The sequence below is a fragment of the Garra rufa genome, chromosome 2 (assembly GCF_049309525.1).
Source record: "Garra rufa chromosome 2, GarRuf1.0, whole genome shotgun sequence".
Lineage (NCBI taxonomy): Eukaryota > Metazoa > Chordata > Actinopteri > Cypriniformes > Cyprinidae > Garra > Garra rufa.
This window is the reverse complement of record NC_133362.1, coordinates 11,357,327-11,378,022: the sequence shown is the minus strand read 5'-3', so window position 1 is coordinate 11,378,022 and position 20,696 is coordinate 11,357,327. Positions and strand designations below refer to the sequence as shown.

General features: G+C 39.0%; 2 non-coding genes across 2 annotated transcripts; both read left to right on the top strand.

The window, feature by feature from the left end:
* Nucleotides 1-9,695: 9,695 nt before the first annotated feature.
* On the top strand, nt 9,696-9,767 carry trnam-cau (transfer RNA methionine (anticodon CAU)). The gene has a single exon. It is a non-coding gene; the product is annotated as a tRNA-Met (tRNA).
* A 401-nt stretch (nt 9,768-10,168) lies between these two features.
* On the top strand, nt 10,169-10,241 carry trnar-ccu (transfer RNA arginine (anticodon CCU)). The gene has a single exon. It is a non-coding gene; the product is annotated as a tRNA-Arg (tRNA).
* Nucleotides 10,242-20,696: the final 10,455 nt, after the last annotated feature.

Genomic DNA, 20,696 nt, shown 5'->3' with positions numbered 1-20,696 from the left:
AAATGGTGATGGGTAATTTGAAACAGAGTCGTATAGATTTATGTTTGGCAAAAAGAGAAATGTTAAAATATGTTAAAAATGTGAAATATAAGTTTGTCAGTTTAAGTGATCATGCTGTGATGACAGTCAAGATGGGTGTAAGTGAAGAGGAGAGGGGAGGGGGTTTGTGGTGTCTGAATGCAAATCTGTTAAATGAAGAGGCATATAAAGAAAATATTGTAAAATGTATAAATTATGAAATGCAGAATTCTCTATTTGAGGAAAATGTATGTGAATGGTGGGAGGGAATGAAAGAGAAAATTAAAAAAAGAAGTATTAGGTATTCAAAACAAAGAGATTTTATGAGGAGGAGTAAAGCAGAAGCTTTGGAAAATGCATTAAAAGGGGACGCGGAAAAAAATAGAAAATAATCCTGAGTACAGTGAAGAGTGCTTTTGGAGGTTAAAAACAGAATTAGAGGAGTATGAAAAGGAAAAAAGCAAGGGAGCTATAATAAGAAGTAGAGCTCAGTATGCTTTAGAGGGAGAAAGAAGTACAAAATTCTTCCTAAATTTAGAAAATAAAAAGCAGAGGAGAAAACACATTGTAGAGTTAGAAAATAGAAAAGGCGATAAAATAAATGATTTTGTTGGGATAATAGGAGAAGTGGAGAATTTTTATAGGGAATTATTCAAGAAAGAGGGTGTAAAACAAGAATGTGTGGATGAAGTCTTGAGTACTGTGAACGTGAAGCTAGACGAGGATGAGAAGAATATGTGCGAAAGAGATATAGGTATTGAAGAAATAAAAGATGCAATAAATCAGACAAAAAAGAATAAAAGTCCGGGCTCGGATGGTTTGACACATGAATTCTATAAGGCCTTCATAGGGACCCTAGCACCAATACTGCTAAGGTTGTATAAAGGTATGGAGGAGAGAGGGGAAATGCCGAGATCCATGGGCTTAGGAATAATAACTATCTTATATAAAAATAAAGGAAATCCATTGAAGTTGGAAAATTATAGGCCTTTGAGTCTGCTTAATTCGGATTATAAAATTTTAACAAAAGTAATAGCCAATAGAATTAAACAGGTTGTAGGGAGTATTGTGTCGCCTAGCCAAGCATACAGTATAATGGGGAGAGACATTATGGATATCATATGTACAATAAGAGACGTTGTAGAAAACATGGGAAAGGATGGGGAAGGGGGGTTGGTTTTATCTGTGGATTTGAATAAAGCTTTTGATAGAGTGGAGCACAGTTTTATTGAGCAGACAATGGCGAGATATGGGTTTGGAGACAGAATAAGAAAATGGATCAAATTAATATATGACAATGCCCGGAGCTGTGTTAAAATTAATGGGGCATTAACTGACCCCTTTCCATTAGAAAGGTCAGTCAGACAAGGGTGCCCATTATCTGCTTTGTTATATTCAATAACAGCGGAGCCGCTGGCATCTTTGATAAAAAGTGATAAAGAAATAAGAGGTATTCAAATTCCTTATGGAGGAGTAAGTGTAATCCACCAATATGCTGATGACACAACTTTTACTGTCAAGGATGTAAAGAGTGTTAAGAGAATAAAAATGCAGATAGAAAAATATGGAAAAGCTTCAGGTGCAAAGATAAATGTTGACAAGTCAGAAATAATAAGTATAGGAGGGGTGGAGATAAAAGGGTCAGATGTTCCATTTAAAATAACGAAAGAGTATTTAAGGATATTAGGAGTGAATATTGGAGTGAATGCGAAAGAGGCTAGAGATGCCACATGGACTGGAGTTTTAAATAAAATAAAACAAGTACTTAATTTCTGGAGGCAAAGAGAATTGAGATTAAGAGGAAAGGTGGTTGTGGCTAATTCGTTAATACTCACTAAATGCAATTATGTGATGGGAGCAATTGACATGCCAGACTGGGTTTTGAACGGAATAAAAGAGGCTGTGAATAATTTTGTGTGGGGAGGTAAAGGAATTAAAATATCAACAAAAACACTGATAGCAGACTATAAGGAGGGAGGTCTGAGGTTGATAGACTTAGAGGTTAAGAGGAAAGCAATAAGAGTTAAAACAATAAAAAAATATTTATGTGACAAAGTACAGTATGGGTGGAAGGGATATATGAATTTTTTTTTAAATAAAGGTGGAGGATGTGGTGAGGAAGGACTGTTTATGGCTTTTAAAAAACCTATGACTGAGAAAATGCCAATGTTTTATCAAGAAGTATTTAGTGCTTGGGCTGAGTTTTTGGTTAATGTTAATTATGAATGTGACAATATAAATCAAGTACTTGACCAGCCATTATTTCTGAATCCAAAAATTAAAAGGGGAGGGAAAATGCTTTATAATAAGTTGTTTATGAGGGCGGGAGTTAGGAAAGTGAAAGACATGGCATATGAATATGTTAAAGGTTTTTTGCCAAATAGAGCTATATATGATTGTGTAGTAGGATGGGATGATGAAATTGAGAAATCTAAAGTGGATTGTGAATGTGAAAACATTAAAACAAGCCTACCAGAAGGGTGGGTGCAAAGGATTGAGAAAGAGACTGTAAAAATAGGAGATTGGGGATTTCCTGAAATGTATGTTATAGATAAAAAGGGAAAAAAGTTTTTGTGTCAGTTAAATGTGAAAACATGTTATAAGATGATGGTGAAAAAGGAAATCAAAATGCCTGCCTCTGAGGTGGTTTGGCCAAGGGTATTCCCTGGAATAAATGTAAAGACAATTTGGAGGAATTTAAATGTGAAATACAATGGACTGGATTGTGAAAACCTGGACTTTAAATTAAGGCATAATAGAATATATACAAAGGTGGTGATTCATCAAATGAACAAAAATGTAAAACGAGAATGTGATGTATGTGGGACAGAGCCAGAAACATTAATGCACATTTTTTTGGAATGCAAAGAGTTGGAAGCATTTCATACAGAACTAAAAGTGTTGGTGAAAAAAGGAACGGGGAAAGATGTGATAGGGGATGAATGGAGAAAGCTGTTTTTGTTTGGGATAAACATGAATAAAAAGGATAGGAAAGTGAATTTATGGAACTTTGTATTAAGTAATGCAAGATATGCGATATGGGTAAGGAGGAATATGGCGTATTATGATAAGAAAAAAGTGGATGTAAGGGCAATGTTCAAGACGATTTTAAGGAAAAATGTGTATTTGATGTGGAAATGTTTGCCTAAAGAGGAATTTGAAAAGGCTTTTGTGGAAGGCAATGAGCTGGTTTGTATAGAAGAGGGAAAAGGGTTATGTATAAAATTTTGATAAATATGATTTACGATGAGTCTTGCATCAAAATGTCATTGTTTTGATTTGGGTTTGTGGTTTGTATTTATGTTGTGTTTTTGAAGTGATATACACATGTCATAAGTTTGAAGATGTAAAGATGTGAAATTGAATTATTTTTGTCATGTAAATATTTATTTTGTACTTTTTGATAAAAAAAAAAAAAAAAAAAAAAAAAGTGCGCCCGATCTCGTCTGATCTCGGAAGCTAAGCAGCGTCGGGCCTGGTTAGTACTTGGATGGGAGACCGCCTGGGAATACCAGGTGCTGTAAGCTTTTGCCTTTTCTTCACTATTTATATAATATGCTGGCTTTTACGGAGGCTGATCATTAAATAGCCCACTTTTTGGAGCAGCCCTTGCTTACGGCCATACCCCCACCTGAGGCGCTAGAGAGCAAACAGGAAGTGAGTTGGCAGTTTGTAGTGTGCAGTAGGTGAGATAGGCTCACCATTTTTCTGGGTGTTTTTTCACATTTATTTTGTTTGTTTTTTAGTTAGAAAAAGTTTTTTTTTGAGGAAGGTTTTTTTAACCCCAAACAGGTCTTTCTGTTTGGGGTTTGAGACAACCAAAATATGGATTTAATGGACAAAGAACACGGACTGGTAAAACAACATGAGATGGGAAATGCGGAACCAGGATTTGTTGCAGACATAACTGAAAGGAATATAAATGAAAGACATGGAGAAAACAATAATGAAACGTGGGCGACGGTGGTTTCAAGGAGGAAACAAGAAAGAAAAACAACTGGACAAGAACGGAAAGGAGATCTACAATCAACTGAAGGTATTGGAATTGAGAAAGAAGTTGGAGAAAAAAGAAATGTTTTATCTCAACGACAACAAATGATACAGAAATTAAGCAAACAAACAAGGTATCAGAGGGAATACAAGAAAGAAGCAACATTAACAATGACTGTTAAAGATATAGAAAATATAACAATACTAATGATAATTAAAGCAGTTGAAGAGAAAGTTGGAATGGGAAAATTGATCGGACTGAGAAGAAAAAATAATTATGATTTTGAAATGACTATGGAAAGTGAGATGGACTGTGATTTGCTGTTGAATGGAATAATGATAAACGGACAAGAATGTGAGATAAGGAAATTGTGTGCAACAGAAAGAATGGTGTCTTTCTTGAGTCTGCCCAGCTATATAGAAGATGAGGAAATCAGTCAAAAACTAATCAATTGGGGTGTAACTCCCATTCTACCACTAAGAAGAAGATATCATCCCGGGACAACGGTGGCAGACGGAACACGATTTTTGAGGGTAAAGTTTCCACAAGAGGTGACGTCTTTACCATACAACACAAGCTTCAGGACTGAAGAAGGAGTGCAGTACTTCAGAGTGATTCACGATAATCAAGTGAAGACATGCAGGATCTGTGTAAGTCCGGAGCATGAAAAAAAGGACTGCCCACAATTCACATGCAGAAATTGTCTTGAGCAGGGGCATTATGCGCGAGACTGTAAAGTCCCGCGGTGCCAAGGCTGCCAAAAGACAATGTTAAGATGCAGATGCGAGATAGAAGACGAGGAAAATGAAGATCCAGGAATGGAAATACAAGAGGTAATGGGAGTTACAACAATTGAGAGGTTAAATGACTCACAAAGGCAGACGCAAGGAGAGGACGAGAAACAAGATGACGAGGAAGAGGAGAACAACAACATAGATGAGAATAAAGAAAAGAAGGAAGATGAAGAACAAGGAATGGAGATGGGAGGAGGAGCGAACAAAGAGGATATAAATTTGATTAAAGAAGGATTTTCTAAGGAACAGGACGATGTGGACACTAATGAACTGGACTACGAAAAAGGACAAGAAAAAGAAAAAGCTGAGGATAAGGGAATAAAGACACTGACTGAGGTAAGAGGAGCAGACAATGGGGGGGGATTCGTGGAATGGAAAACAAAGGAAAAGAAAGACTGAATAGATGTGTAAAAACAAGAAAAGATGGCTTAGACATTCAACAGGTTCTTAAAAGGCAGAAGATAAGAAGAGAAGAGCAAAAGACTGGAGAGGAGGAAAGCTGAAATGGGTGAAGTAAAAAATACTTTTTTGAAAGACAATGAAACGGATTGAATGGTGGGTTTTGGTTTTTCCAATCTTTTCTTTAATGAGCTCTATATCAATTGTATCGCTGAATGCTAGAGGATTATCCAAATGTCAAAAGTTTGAAAGATTAATGTGTCTGACCAAAAAATGTGATGTGCTATGTTTACAAGAAACGAAATGGGAAGATAAAATAAGTGATGAAATTAGAAAATTATGGAACGGAGAAATATATAGTAACTGTGATATGGAAAGGAAGAGAGGGGTAGCTATTTTAATAAGAAAAGGAGTATTTGAAGAAGTAAATATAGATTATAAAGACACAAAGGGAAGAATAATAATTGTTAAATTTGTGTGTAATGGAAAAGAAATGAAAGTGTGTAATATACATGCACCAAATGATGAAAGAGATAAATTTAATTTTTACAGGGATATGAATGAGTTAATAGAAAAACATGACAACATTATGGTGTTAGGTGATTTTAACACTGTAATACAGAGAATTGATGTAGATGATTCAATGGGATTTAGAAGAGATAGAGGGAGGAATGAACTACATAACATAATGGAGAAATATAATATGGTGGATGTGTGGAGAGAGAGGAATGGTATGAAAAGAGAATATTCAAGAAGACAAATTGTTGACAGAGTTCTAAAGCAAAGTAGAATAGACTTATTTTTATGTAAGAAAAAGGAAGCATATTACGTCACTAAGGCGTCTTACAAAAATTATAGTGAGAGTGATCATGATTTTTTATGGATATTGATGAATTTTAATGAGGCTGACAAAGGACCAGGGGTGTGGATATTAAATGCAGAACTTCTAAAAAATGAAAAATACAGAATGGAAATAGAAAGTATAATAATTAATAGTGTAAATGAGGAAATGTATGAAATGGAAAAAGGGTTTTGGTGGGACATTCTAAAAAAAAGAATAAAAAAATTCTCAATGGAATATTCAAAAAAATGGCAAAAAGTCAAAAAGATGAAAGAAAATAAGATCAAAAAAGAGTGGGATGAAGAAATGAGGAAAGTAAATGAGCATGATGAAAATATTGATAAGATAATAGAATTACAGGAAGAATTAAAGAAAATAGAAGAAGAGAAGTGTAAAGGAGCAATAATAAGAAGTAGGGCGAAAGACATTGTAGAAGGAGAAAGAAGTACGAAATATTTTTATGAATTAGAAAAAACAAGACAGAGAGCAGATATAATAAAAAGTATTAAAACAGAAGATGCAAGGATTGTAGAAGATAAAACAGGAATTTTGGAAGAAGTCAGAGAATTCTATAAGCATTTATTTACCAAAAATGAGATAGTTTTAGAAGATGAGGAATTTGTATTAAGTAAAATACAGGTTAAAGTTAATGAGGGAGACAAAGAAATGTGTGAGAGTGAGATTACGGAATTAGAAATAGGAATTGCAATTGATCAACTGAAAAATGGTAAAAGTCCAGGAATAGATGGATTAACAGCTGAATTTTACAAGGTTTTTAAAGATGTGTTATGTCCAATTTTAAATGAAATATTTATAGATAATTTTAAAAAAGGGAATTTAACGAATAGTATGAAGAAAGGTATGGTGAAAATAATTTACAAGAAAAAAGGTGATAAGAGAGACTTGAAAAACTACAGACCACTAAGCATGTTGAATACAGATTATAAAATATTAGCCAAAATTTTAGCCAATCGATTGAAAATAGTAGTACCAAATATAATTACTACAAATCAAGCATATGCTGTTCTAAAAAGAGATATTACTCATGTCATTAACAATATAAGAGATATGATATGGTACATGAAGGAGGAGAAAGAAACAGGATATATAATAAGTGTGGATTTAGAAAAGGCTTTTGATAGAGTTGAACACAAATACTTGATACATGTGATGGAGAGATTTGGTTTTGGGGAGAATTTTTTAAAATGGATAAAATGTTTATATACAGATATAAGTAGTTGTGTAAAAGTGAATGGTTTTTTAACTAAAGATTTTAAAATAACGATATCAATCAGACAAGGTTGTCCTATGTCAGCATTATTATACACTTTAGTATCTGAAGCTTTAGGACTGGCAGTAGACCAGGAAAAGAACATAAAAGGAATACGCATAAAAGGAGAAGAATCAGAACAAAAAATATTTCAATATGCAGATGACACGACATTGTTTGTAAAAGATATTAAAAGTATGGATAAAGTAATGGAAGTTTTAGAAAGATATTGTAAAGGAACAGGGGCAAAAGTTAATAAAGAAAAAACTACATACATGAAAATTGGATTACCGAATGATCTGCTGAATAAAATGCAATTTAAGGAAGAAAAGAAGAGTATGAAAATTTTAGGTATAAGGGTTGGAGAAAATGAAAATGAAATAAGAGAAGTGGTATGGGAGGAGGTTTTAAAAGGAATGGAGAAGAGATTAAATTTCTGGAAATTAAGAGGATTATTTTTAAAAGGGAAGGTTTTAGTTATTAATTCTTTGTTTTTATCAAAAATGTGGTATGTATTGGGTTCTGTGAGTTTGCCTATATGGGTGTAGAAAAAAATAAAATCTATTGTTTTAAACTTTTTATGGGAGGGGAAACCATCGAAAATTGCTTATGACACTCTAATTGGAAAGGTGGAGGAAGGAGGGTTGGGACTAATAGATCCATTAATAAGAATGAAAAGTATAAGAATAAAAACTATTAATAAATACTGGAAACATGGGAAATATGCGTGGAAGGGTGTAATTAACTATTTTTTAAATAAATGTGGAAAAATGGGAGATGATGTTTTATGGATGAAGCTAAAAGAAAACATGATGAACGGAATACCAGAGTTTTATAAAGAGGTTGTAAAAGCATGGGGTGATTTTAGAAAGCATGTTGTTTGTACGTCTTTTACCAGGGAAGAGATTTTAAGACAACCATTGTTTTTAAATAATCAAATTAAAAAGGGAAATGATACCATTTTTTATAAAAAATGGTTTTATGCGGGGATAAAGCAAATAAAAGATATCTTGTATGAAGTGATACCTGGTTTTGTACCGGTGCAAGTAATAAGAGACGCAATTGTAGAAAATTATGACAATGAAACTAAAACAGTCTTAGAAAAACAATACAAACAAATGAAAGAAGTAATACCGGAAGAATGGATAAATATTATAGAAGGTACAGAAGAAACAAAAGGTAATGATGGAATGATGATTGATTTTAAAAGTAATGACAAACAGCATGCTTTTAAAGATGGTATTTTAAAGATGTTTTATTCTTGTTTATGTGAAGATGTTTTTATCACACCAAAAGCAGAAGGATATTGGCAAAGATTGTACCCAAGTATGGAAACTAAGAAAATATGGAAAAATCTAAGAGCTTGGTGGAAAAGTCCAATTTTAGAAAACTTTGATTATATTTTAAGACATAATTGTTTATTAAGTGAAATGAGACTGTGTAAATTTGGAATGGCAAGTGATGCAATATGCAAGGTATGTAATAGGGAAGATGAAGGATTGATACATATTTTTTTAAATGCACAGGGTTAAAATGTTTTATAAAAAAATTAAAATAAATGACAAGTAAATTGGGAGTAGAACAAAGATGTATTGATGAAGAATGGGAAACAATGTATTTATTTGGTTCTAAAGGTAATTTTAAGAATGTGTGTTTTTTAAATTTGATATTAACCATTGCTAGATTTGTAATTTGGAGCAAATGAAATTTTGTCAAACAAAAGAAAACAAAAATACCTGTGTGCAAACTTTTTAAGGTGAAGATGTGTTTTATTTTAAATGTTTTGTTTGATTACTGTAATATGAATGAAGAGAAAGATGTTTTTGTCAAAATTTTTGTAAATGATAACCCATTTATTGAAATGACATGGTTTCGATTTAATGTATTGTTGCCAGAATGTGATTCAGACTGTTTTTAAAATGTATTAACATGTTTAAAAAAAAAAAAAAAAAAAAAAATGGATAAGGCACTGGCCTCCTAAACCAGGGATTGTGGGTTCGAGTCCCATCTTGGGTGACTTTCAGCAGAGTGGTGCAGCGAAGGCGTGCTGGGTCCATAACCCAGAAGTCGATGGATTGAAACCATCCTCTGCTAATCTTGTTTCACTTTTATATGTGCTCAGGTGCTGCAAGACAAGTTAGAAACGTGTGCCAGAATCAAGTGATGTTGAAAAGACCAGTGCACGAGCTCTACAACAAGTCAAGCAGAGTGGCGCAGCGGAAGGGTGCTGGGCCCATAACCCAGAGGTCGTTGGATCGAAACCATCCTCTGCTAAGCTTGTGTCACTTTTATATGTGCCCAGGTGCTGCAAGACAAGTTAGAAATGTGTGCAAGATTCAAGTTATGTTGAAAAAACAAGTGCACAGGCTCTTCATCAAGGCAAGCAGAGTGGCGCAGCGGAAGCGTGCTGGGCCCATAACCCAGAGGTCGATGGATCGAAACCATCCTCTGCTAAGCTTTTTTGGCTTTCATATGTGTCCAGGTGCTGCTTAAAGAAATGACGCTGCAACTGGTAAACTTGTTGTAATTAGCAAAAAAATTCATACATAATAGACTAGTTAGAAATGTGTGCCAGGCTCATGTGGTTTTGGAAAGACCGGCGTATGGTACTCTCGTCAAGGAAAGCAGAGTGGCACAGCGGAAGCTTGCTGGGCCCATAACCCAGAGGTCGATGCATCGAAACCATTCTCTGCTAAGACTTCTGAGCTTGTATATATGACAGAGCCTCCCAAAAAGAGAAATGTTCAGAGCCTGTTTGTGAAAACCTAAAGTCACTTGGTCCTCTCACAAAAGTTGTTCATCCAGAAGCTGAATGAGATGAAGAACTAAAAGAAAAAGTAAACCACTGCATGACAGCCCCAGTGGCCTAATGGATAAGGCACTGGCCTCCTAAGCCAGGGATTGTGGGTTCGAGTCCCATCTGGGGTGACTTTCAGCAGAGTGGCACAGCGAAAGCGTGCTGGGCCCAGAAGTCGATGGATTGAAACCATCCTCTGCTAATCTTGTTTCACTTTTATGTGATGTTTTCTGAACAAATTTAGGGAGGAGCTCGCGCAGATAATTAACACGGCTGGTTCACCATCAGCAATCATTCCCCTTATCCAATCAACCCAGGAAATCCCTATAAATATCACAACATTCCTACCTTCACTATCTCTTGTTTCATCAACACTTTGGCACATCCAACCACCGAGAACATGTCCGAGATCACCTTTTATCCAGAGGATAACGCTTTTTAAGCGGCACGAGATCCCGTAGCAACCCTAGCCGCAACTCAAGCCACCACCGCCCCGCAGGATCCTACAACCGAGCCCGCGGCTGCACCACGGGGCCGCAGGCCTTCTCGCCACGCCATCACCGGCACCTTCCCCGACGTCTTCCGACGCCTCAGCCTTCTCATCCGCTCCAGCAACAGCGAAATGGACCGTGGCAGGTCTGCGGGAAGCACTCGCCAGCCCCAGCGCAAACATCCCGCGCCGATCTACCAAAGCGAACGCCAGCCCGCCGCTCACGGCTTCGATCACATCCCAGCAGCTTCTTCAAGCCGCCGCGGTAGCGTGAGTTACCGCCGCGGTAGCGTGAGTTTACCGCCGCAGTCTGCAAAGTCCCATTCACAGCCCATGCCTCAGCACACTCCCCTTTCCTTCCCATGGCCGGCAGCGCCGCCATCCAAAACCAACGCGAACAAACATCCCTCCACTTAATGCGCAAGACCCAGCGCCCGCCATTCCCCCCTCCCCCCTCCCCCCTCTTTCGTCCATTACCGGGATAAGCCTTTTTCACAAAAATCGGAATTACGTCAACGCAGGGTAAAGTCAGTTCCGCTACAGGTCTGCGCCTATTATATTAATATGCTCTTGTCTCAAATAATGCTTCTTACCTTTTCTGTTTCGTCTGCTTTCCAAGTTGTTGTTATAATTTCAACAAAGAAACAACAATTTACTTGTTTGTAATTTATATGGGCACTTAGACCGCTACTTATCAATATAATAAGCTCAACATAGCGCCAGCTCCAGTTTCTGTTTTCTATCTCTGGTATATTTAAGCGTATTTTCTCAATTTACTCAGTAATTTCCCTCGAATCACTACATGATGGTAAATTATGACAGCATTTGACAGCATTGATATCCAAATGCACATTTCCCCAAGAATAAATTAAATGATTCTGAGTCCGGATGATGCATAAACTCAATACAACAACGTAATCCAGATCCAAAAGGAATAAAGCCATTAATCGGAGTCATCTCTTGTTTAGTGAAGAGTCATAATGCACAGCCAGCACCAAATAGACAAAATGGCAAAACTCAAAACCGTGCTGTATTATAAGTGCTAACAGACATAATTAAATAAAGTATTTGTGATGACCAGAAGCTGACACAAAGTTTTTGAAGAAATGTTTGCTATTTTTTAGAGCAAACACCGGTTTATATCGTAGTATCATAGTATCTATTTTGTAAAAATAGACTTTGATTCCCGAACTTACGCTTGTTAAGTACGGCCGCTGCTGTCACCGAAAAAAAAAAAAAAAAAAAAACTCTTACCCTGCGAGCGCCAATCCGGAAGTCAGAAACACGGAAGTGTGAAAAAGGCTAATTACGTCTAGCGTGATTTCGAATCATTTTTACTGATTCGGATCTTTGTGGCTCGTTCAGCAAATGAACGAATCCTTTTTCGAGTCATTTCATTCATTCGTTGATTTTACAAAACTAAAGTCACTGTGCTTGGCTGGCCAAAGTCAACATTGCCTCTACCCTAAAGTCATGCCCATCCACCAAGATTTTCGTCACCTATTCAGTGTCTGCTGGCAGAATAATATTACTCCACTGCCTCACTTCGGCTGCAGAAGCAGCCCTTAATTTTTCAACATGTTATCAGAGGCAATTTGCTGGATCCTTTCCAACAACCATGACATACAGTTTCCGGTTCATATCCTAAACGACTTTCTGATCATCTTGCCCCCCGACTCCTCCCCAGCCGCACATTTTTGACTACCCAAAGCCTTTCAGCAGACCCAAAGAGACAATCGATAGAACGATTCTGGGGACTTCCTCACTCTTAACTAATCCAACCGTTCCAAGCGCAAGCTTTTAGGCCATTTAAATTTCACAATGCACATCATCCCTCAAGGCCGCCCCCCTTCATCTTCCATCTACCCTTCTCACATCCTCCGGCCACGCCCTAGAGAACCAAATATCTCTAACTGACCCATGCCGCAACTAACTCAGTCTGTGGATATCCTTCCTTAAACAATGGAACGGATAATCCTTATATAAAAACCTGATTTCTTCCCCAACTGTTATCCAACCGCTTACAGATGTCACCCCCTCCATCGGTTTCGGAGGCGTTTTCCAAGACCGCTGGTTCGCATCCACATAACCCCCCCCCCCCCCCAGCTGCCAGATTTCCGCATCAGCTATCATCCTCAGCGCTATTTTGAGCTATACCCTTCAGTCATTGCAGCTTCCCTACAGGGTAAAGAATGGCCCGTCACTAGCATCCTTGTCTATTGCGACAACGAAGCTACCGTGCACCGCGTCAACAAAGGCCGCTCCCATTTCCCCCACTCTAATGCCTTTTGGATTTCGGCTTGCGACCATTCATTATGAGTCTAGAAATCAATAGTTAACTCTCTTCTGCTTTTTCCTTCCAGAAATTCAAATCCTTGGCGCCGGAGGCGGACCCACTCCTGACCCCAGTACCTCCCTATTCAGAGCTGATATTCCCATAAACCACCCCCCGAGACCCCTCCTCGAAGCTTCCCTCAATTCCATTCTCCAAGCCGTTTCCCCCAGAACCCTCCAGTCCTACCTAACAGCGTGGAAATGTTTCAAAACATTTCACGCGGCTTACAAGCTATCGTTCCCCGACTTCTCCTTGCTAGCCATCACCTCCTTCATCTCCTATCTTAACGCCATCAAAAACCTCCAAGTCAGCTCCATCAAAGGATACCTTAGCGGCATCCAATTCTTCCACAAACTTCTATATGGCTCACCTTCCACCCAAATTTCCAATTCCCAGACAGCCCTACTCATTAAAGGTATACAAAAAACCCACCCCACCCGCCAACCGATAACACTCAAAGTGCTATCAAAGTGCATTTCCACCCTCCGAAAAGGCTATCAATCCATCCACACCGCCCGCACGCTAGACGCCATGTTTATCCTGGCTTTTTTCGGCTTCCTCAGGTGCTCTGAGCTCGCCATCACATCTAGCTTCGACCCAGCCATCCACCCAACCATTTCTGACCTAGCAGTACTAGGCAGTGAAGCTATTTCCTATTTTATCAAACAAAGCAAAACAGACCAATCCAAGAGAGGCCACTTCATTTACATTTTCAACCTCCAGTCGCCCATCCAACCCTTCCAAACCCTCCTAGCTTTTTTGCAGATCATGAAATCTAAATTAAAAAAACCCATCTGACCCCCTCTTTACAGACGACTCCAACCGTCCCGTCACCCGTTTCTGGTTTCAGAAACACCTTAAGTCTGTATTACTCTTATCCGGCATCCCAGCCGACAACTTCTCCAGCCATTCCTTTCGAATCGGCGCAGCAACAACAGCAGCCCAAAAAGGCCTCTCCCAGCAGCAAATCCAAACACTCGGTCGCTGGTCGTCAGAAGCTTTTAAGAGCTACATCCGATCAGACCGCTCCCACATCAAAGAAGCCCACCAAACACTGCTAAGCTAAGCAATCATCCCAGTCCAGTCCATCCCCTACTCACCCCCACTATTTCGTACCCCGCAACACAAGCCGCTTCCGCAGAAGCCTCTAGCCTCCCTTCCCATCCCAGCTCCTAGCCCCCCTTTTCTCCCTTCTACTGCCGCAGCAGTATTCACTCCCGCTAGAGCCCATATTCACAACCCTTCCTTGCCGAAAGAGAACCAGCTTCCGCAGAAGCTCCCAAACCCCTTTCTCTGCCGCAGCAGAGCCCGCTTCCGCAGAAGCATCTTCCCCGCACCGCAGTGCCAGCTCCCGCAGGAGCCGCCCCCCCCCCAGCCCCCTTTTCTCCCTTCTACTGCCGCAGCAGTGTTCACTCCCGCTAGAGCCCATATTCACAACCCTTCCTTGCCGAAAGAGAACCAGCTTCCGCAGAAGCTCCTAAACCCCTTTCTCTGCCGCAGCAGAGCCCGCTTCCGCAGAAGCATCTTCCCCGCACCGCAGTGCCAGCTCCCGCAGGAGCCGCCCCCCCCCCCCCCCAGCCCCCTTTTCTCCCTTCTACTGCCGCAGCAGTGTTCACTCCCGCTAGAGCCCATATTCACAACCCTTCCTTGCCGAAAGAGAACCAGCTTCCGCAGAAGCTCCTAAACCCCTTTCTCTGCCGCAGCAGAGCCCGCTTCCGCAGAAGCATCTTCCCCGCACCGCAGTGCCAGCTCCCGCAGGAGCCGCCCCCCCCTCCCCTCCCCTCCATTCTCTGCCGCAGCAGAGCCCGCTTCCGCAGAAGCATTTTTCCCCGCACCGCAGTAACAGCTTCCGCAGAAGCTCCTAAACCCCTTTCTCTGCCGCAGCAGAGCCCGCTTCCGCAGAAGCATCTCCCCTGCACCGCAGTGCCAGCTCCCGCAGGAGCTCCCCCCCCCCCATTTTCTGCCGCAGCAGAGCCCGCTTCCGCAGAAGCATTTTTCCCCGCACCGCAGTAACAGCTTCCGCAGAAGCTCCTAAACCCCTTTCTCTGCCGCAGCAGAGCCCGCTTCCGCAGAAGCATCTTCCACGCACAGCAGTGCCAGCTCCCGCAGGAGCCCCCCCCCCTCCCCCCCCTTCTCTGCCGCAGCAGAGCCCGCTTCCGCAGAAGCATCTCCCCTGCACCGCAGTGCCAGCTCCCGCAGGAGCCCTAGCCCCCCCTTCCCCCGCCCACCCATCCCCTTTTCCCCACTGCCGCAGCAGCGTTCACTCCCGCCGGAGAACACACTTACAACCTTCTCTGCCGCAGCAGAGACCACTACCCTCCTTCATAGGAGTTTTTTCCATTTTCCCCCAACAGCGCTGGCGCCGCTCCTCCCGTACATCAATTTACGCTGCAACACTCACTACGAGCGTCCAGCATCCCTTAAGTCCTAAAGCTTTTTTGGGGAGCTATTCGGCTGCTGTCCTGCAATTAATTACTTGCTCTTTGGGGAGCGCTTATAGGGTTCGGGCCAATGCTGAGCTCGGACCCCTCCCCCTGGGCGGGGGAGAGCCCTGGGCTCGGGAATGGCTACCGAGCTCGAGGCCCTCTCCCGGACAGCACGCCAAATACGCTCAACCTTTCACTCAGTTCATTATCTGTAAGAGGGAACTCGTTAAGTGATGTTTTCTGAACAAATTTAGGGAGGAGCTCGCGCAGATAATTAACACGGCTGGTTCACCATCAGCAATCATTCCCCTTATCCAATCAACCCAGGAAATCCCTATAAATATCACAACATTCCTACCTTCACTATCTCTTGTTTCATCAAAGGCCCTCCTCCACCCCGTCTCCTCACCTTTTTCCCAAAGGGGGAGCGCTTATAGGGTTCGGGCCAATGCTGAGCTCGGACCCCTCCCCCTGGGCGGGGGAGAGCCCTGGGCTCGGGAATGGCTACCGAGCTCGAGGCCCTCTCCCGGACAGCACGCCAAATACGCTCAACCTTTCACTCAGTTCATTATCTGTAAGAGGGAACTCGTTAAATGTGCTCAGGTGCTGCAAGACAAGTTAGAAACGTGTGCCAGAATCAAGTGATGTTGAAAAGACCAGTGTACGGGCTCTACATCAAGGTGAGCAGAGTGGCGCAGTGGAAGCGTGCTGGCCCCATAACCCAGAGGTCGATGGATTGAAACCATCCTCTGCTAATCTTGTTTCAATTTTATATGTGCCCAAGTGCTGCAAGACAAGTTAGAAATATGTGCAAGAATCATGTTATGTTGAAAAGACCAGTGCACAGACTCTATATCAAGACAAGACAAGCGGAGTGATGATGTTTGGATGGGAAAAGAAGGGAAAAAACAAAAAGTTAATAAACTTATGGATAAGTTTAATGAAAAGTGCAATATGGGAAAGAAGAAATATGGCTAAAAAAGAAAAAGTGGTTTTAGATGTTTGGACTTTGTTTAAAAGAAAAACAGAACTGTACATTAAAACACTGCATGGGTATTTTAAATGTGAAAGCAGATTGAATGAATTTTATCATGTTTTTACACTTCAAGTTTATCAAGTTTTAAAGGATCTTTTGTGGACGCTGCCAGAACGTGAAAACGATTAAATGTGAAAATGATTGTATTTATTTTATGATTAAATGATTTGTGTTTACAATAACAGTTATTTTTTATTTATTTTTTTTCTCATGTTTTTATTCCACACGTTTGTTGTGTCTTAAAAGATTTGATGTGGAAACTGACAGAAGATTCTGAAATTCTGAATGTATGTATAATGAATGTGAAGTGAAAATGTTTTGTTTATGAAAAACTTTTACTTTTTTGTATTTTTAATGTTTGAAATTTCTTAAAAAAAAAAAAAAAATGGATAAGGCACTGGCCTCCTAAGCCAGGGATTGTGGGTTCGAGTCCCATCTGGGGTGACTTTCAGCAGAGTGGTGCAGCGAAGGCGTGCAGGGTCCATAACCCTGAAGTCGATGGATCGAAACCATCCTCTGCTGAGCTTGTTTCAATTTTATATGTGCCCAAGTGCTGCAAGACAAGTTCGAAATATGTGCAAGATTCGGTATAAAAACTTTGAGAACCAAAACCAAAACTCTCAAGCATTAATCTTGATACAACAATATAATTTAAGCTAATAATTAATTATCTCTTCTAGGCAGCCTGGAGCTGGAACTGGTGGAGGTAACACTGTTAAACTGGTGAGTAACTTAAGGTTAAGCTCTTAAAAGAAAGAATTTTACACTGCAACTTTTACTAGATCAAATGAAAATAAATAGAAAATTCACACACTTCTGTGATTTGCCCTTGGAGGCTGAGGTAGCCTCCCCTTGAGAATATGTCCACCTCTTCACCTCTTCACTGAGGTCCTTGGGCACAGTTTTAAACTTGAGCGTCCCAGGGCCGACGAACAAATACATCTGTCCATACGTGTTGGTCTGTGAAACCATGGGCTAGTGTGAAAACAAAATGCCCAGCAAACACAAAACGTTTTTACAACTTTCCACAACGTTGTATTTTGGTTGCAATTAGGTAATGTTGTAGTACAACGTTTTAAAAACGTTTTTAAAACGTTTTTAAAATAAAAAAATAACGTGACCAAAATAAAACGTTTTAGAAACGTTGTAAAAATACCAAACTGGAACGTTTTCTTTAGGTAGTCAAAAAAACGTAAATATCACGTTTGTCTACTACGAACATAAAACCAGACCAAACTGCAACTTTCGAGGGACGTTTTATCCAGGTGTTAAAATAACGTAATATGCACGTTGGAATAAGACGTTTTAGAAACGTTGTAAAAATACCAAACTGGAACGTTTTCTTTAGGTAGTCAAAAAACCGTAAATATCACGTGTGTTTACTACGAAAATAAAACCAGACCAAACTGCAACTTTCGAGGGACGTTTTATCCAGGTGTTAAAATAACGTAATATGCACGTTGGAATAAGACGTTTTAAAAACGTTATGAAAATACCCAAATACCACCTTGCAAAAAACCTCTGTTTGTGTAAAAATATCAGTAAAATAAAAATAACAGCAATTCAGTGACTGGGTAATAGTAAAGACAAATCCCCACATATATATATATATATATATATATATATATAATTATGACAGTAAATTACTACCGTGCCACAACTGTACGTTTGTTTTTAATGTGTTAAATAAAGACAGAAAGAAAGAAAGAAAGAAAGAAAGAAAGAAAGAAAGAAAGAAAGAAAGAAAGAAAGAAAGAAAGAAAGAAATATTCTAAAGCTATCCCATTTACAGTTTGATACCTACATTTGGCCTATCCACTTACACAAAAAGTCATCATGTTTCAGGAAATTTCTTCTATCATTCTGATAATTCAATCCATCTGTATGTAACGTTGTACTTCATGTATGTATTTATGTAAACGCTGCATTTTTAGGGGCCGTTCACATGTCGCTAGACGCGCCGCTTTCTTCCTTGTCAACAAAGCGCTCGCTTGCGCTCCGGAAGCGTCTGCCGTTTCTAAGCAACCATCAACTGCGCTCTAGCTCCAAGCTGCGGTGCGCTTGCTGCATTCTGAAAAGTTGAGATGTTTTTATCTCGATGCGACGCAGACGCGCCGAGGAGCCTGGAAAAAACGAGCGCGTCGCGACCGCGTCGCTTCCATTATGCGCGCGTCTACATTTAAAATAACGAATTTGAGCGCGCAAAAGACGCTACATGTAAACGGGCATGCGCGTCGAACTTTTCAGTTGCATTCAAACTGGGAGCGGTTAGTTACCATGGAAACAAGCAGCAACTCAGCCAACAAGCGGAGCAGATCTCCGCCTGTCACACTGTTTTAAGATAAGTTTTGTCCCTAAAATTACACAAATAATACATACAACTGTTTCTAACACTTTCTTACATGTAATAGACACGTTTCTGTTGAATACATGCTTTAAAGAAATGGTTTAGTGTCTTCTGAAAAAGTCCGTTAGCATCTCAACCGTTAGGCTAACGTAGGGTAACTTAGCTATAGACTTTAGCGCTTATTTAATAAAGTTTTCGTTTTTAATCACATTTTATGTTTAGATGACAGGTTTTTATAGTTTTGTAAATATTGCTGGCAATTTGTCAATGGATGAATGGAAGAAAACGAACTTTATTTTTTATCGGTGAGGTCACTTAAGTTACACGAGCCTAAAAATTAGCTAAAACAATTACAAACACGTTTTGATCACGCTAAAAAAAAATATTGTATTTCAAGATAGTCAGATGTAACCTTAAGTTATTTATTAGTTATTTTAAGAAGGCTTTGACGTCCAAACATACTGTAAGTGACACTGTATGAGGATTACTAAATTTGTATATTCATATTATTGTTCTCTTTTCTGCATTTCACCTATATTCTAGTTTGTTTATTTCTAATAAACCTGACGTTGTATATTACATACTGTTGTCTCTGTGACAAATTGTTACATTCTTCATTGCTGATGGCAGTGCTGCAAAGTAGGAGCGGACCTCCTGTTGAAGAGCATCTCCAAAGTGCTATGAACCATCTGACTAGAAAGTAAAACCTAAAACATACATTACGTTTATTAATTAAAAATATATATCAACTGAATATAAAATATTTTTTTAACCTGGTATGTGTATGTAATGGGAAAAAAAGTTGATATATATAAAAAAAGTACTGAGCACTGTGAATATAAGAGACTTGTGTTATATTTATAACAATCATTGTTGATGTTTAAATTGTATTTCAGGGCAGTTTGTGAAGACAGATAAACAAGAGATGCTGTGTCAATCTGGACATAAGTTCCAGATCCACCTTCCACACCAGACTTCTCATTTGGATTGCTCTCTACTATTTGTTCTCAGTATTTGGTGCATGCAGATATTACTCAGGAACATGAACACAAATATTGCAAATAGGGAATGTGCCTTATTTAGGATATGAATGTTAATTGCGCTTAAGCATTAAATTATTATTATTATTTTTACCTACTAATAAACCCAAACCCTAAAACCTTTTTTTGCCGTATTGATTACCATTTGTGTCACCATAGTTAAAACTATGTTTTTGTAGCAAAACCATTGTTAATTTGTGGTTACCATAGAATTGCTACAATAACCATATATATTTTTTTCATGTTCGTAATTTACCCTCTGTACTAGAGTTATATAATTTGGTGGGTCACAGAATTCAGCAACCGAATGAATCAGCACTGAATGAATGTGTTTCTAACTAACTCATTAAGACAGTCTCTTGCTACCACCTACTGGCACAACAATGTAACCTGCAATGAAAGCACTGAAAAATCGCTAACATACGTTTTTCTAAATCAGGTATGCCAATTATTAAATATTATTTATTGAAAAATAATAACTATTATAAAACATTAAACACGTTCTAAATTCAATGTCATATACCTGTAATCTGTGTTAAAACATACCTAAAAATATAAGCAATAGTTTTAGTGCAAACGATTAATAAGATTGCAATATGAGTGATTATTATAACTGCTATAAAATAATTTGTAACTAGTTGAAATTAAATACTTTACATTTTGCAAAAACAATTCTGCTTTTTTCTGTTAAAAATATATATGCCCTGAAATTTTTTGAACTTTGTTAATGTGCTCATATTCAAATTTGCCAGGCATTACATAATTTTCAAATGTTGTACTTTATATGAAACCATTTTGTTATATGTTTATGCATTTGTCTTGTTTAGGTGTCATATCTTTATATTTTGTGAATAAATATGATGAGTGACAAAATTTGTGTGTAGTATCAGTTATTAGGCCTACATATCTTAA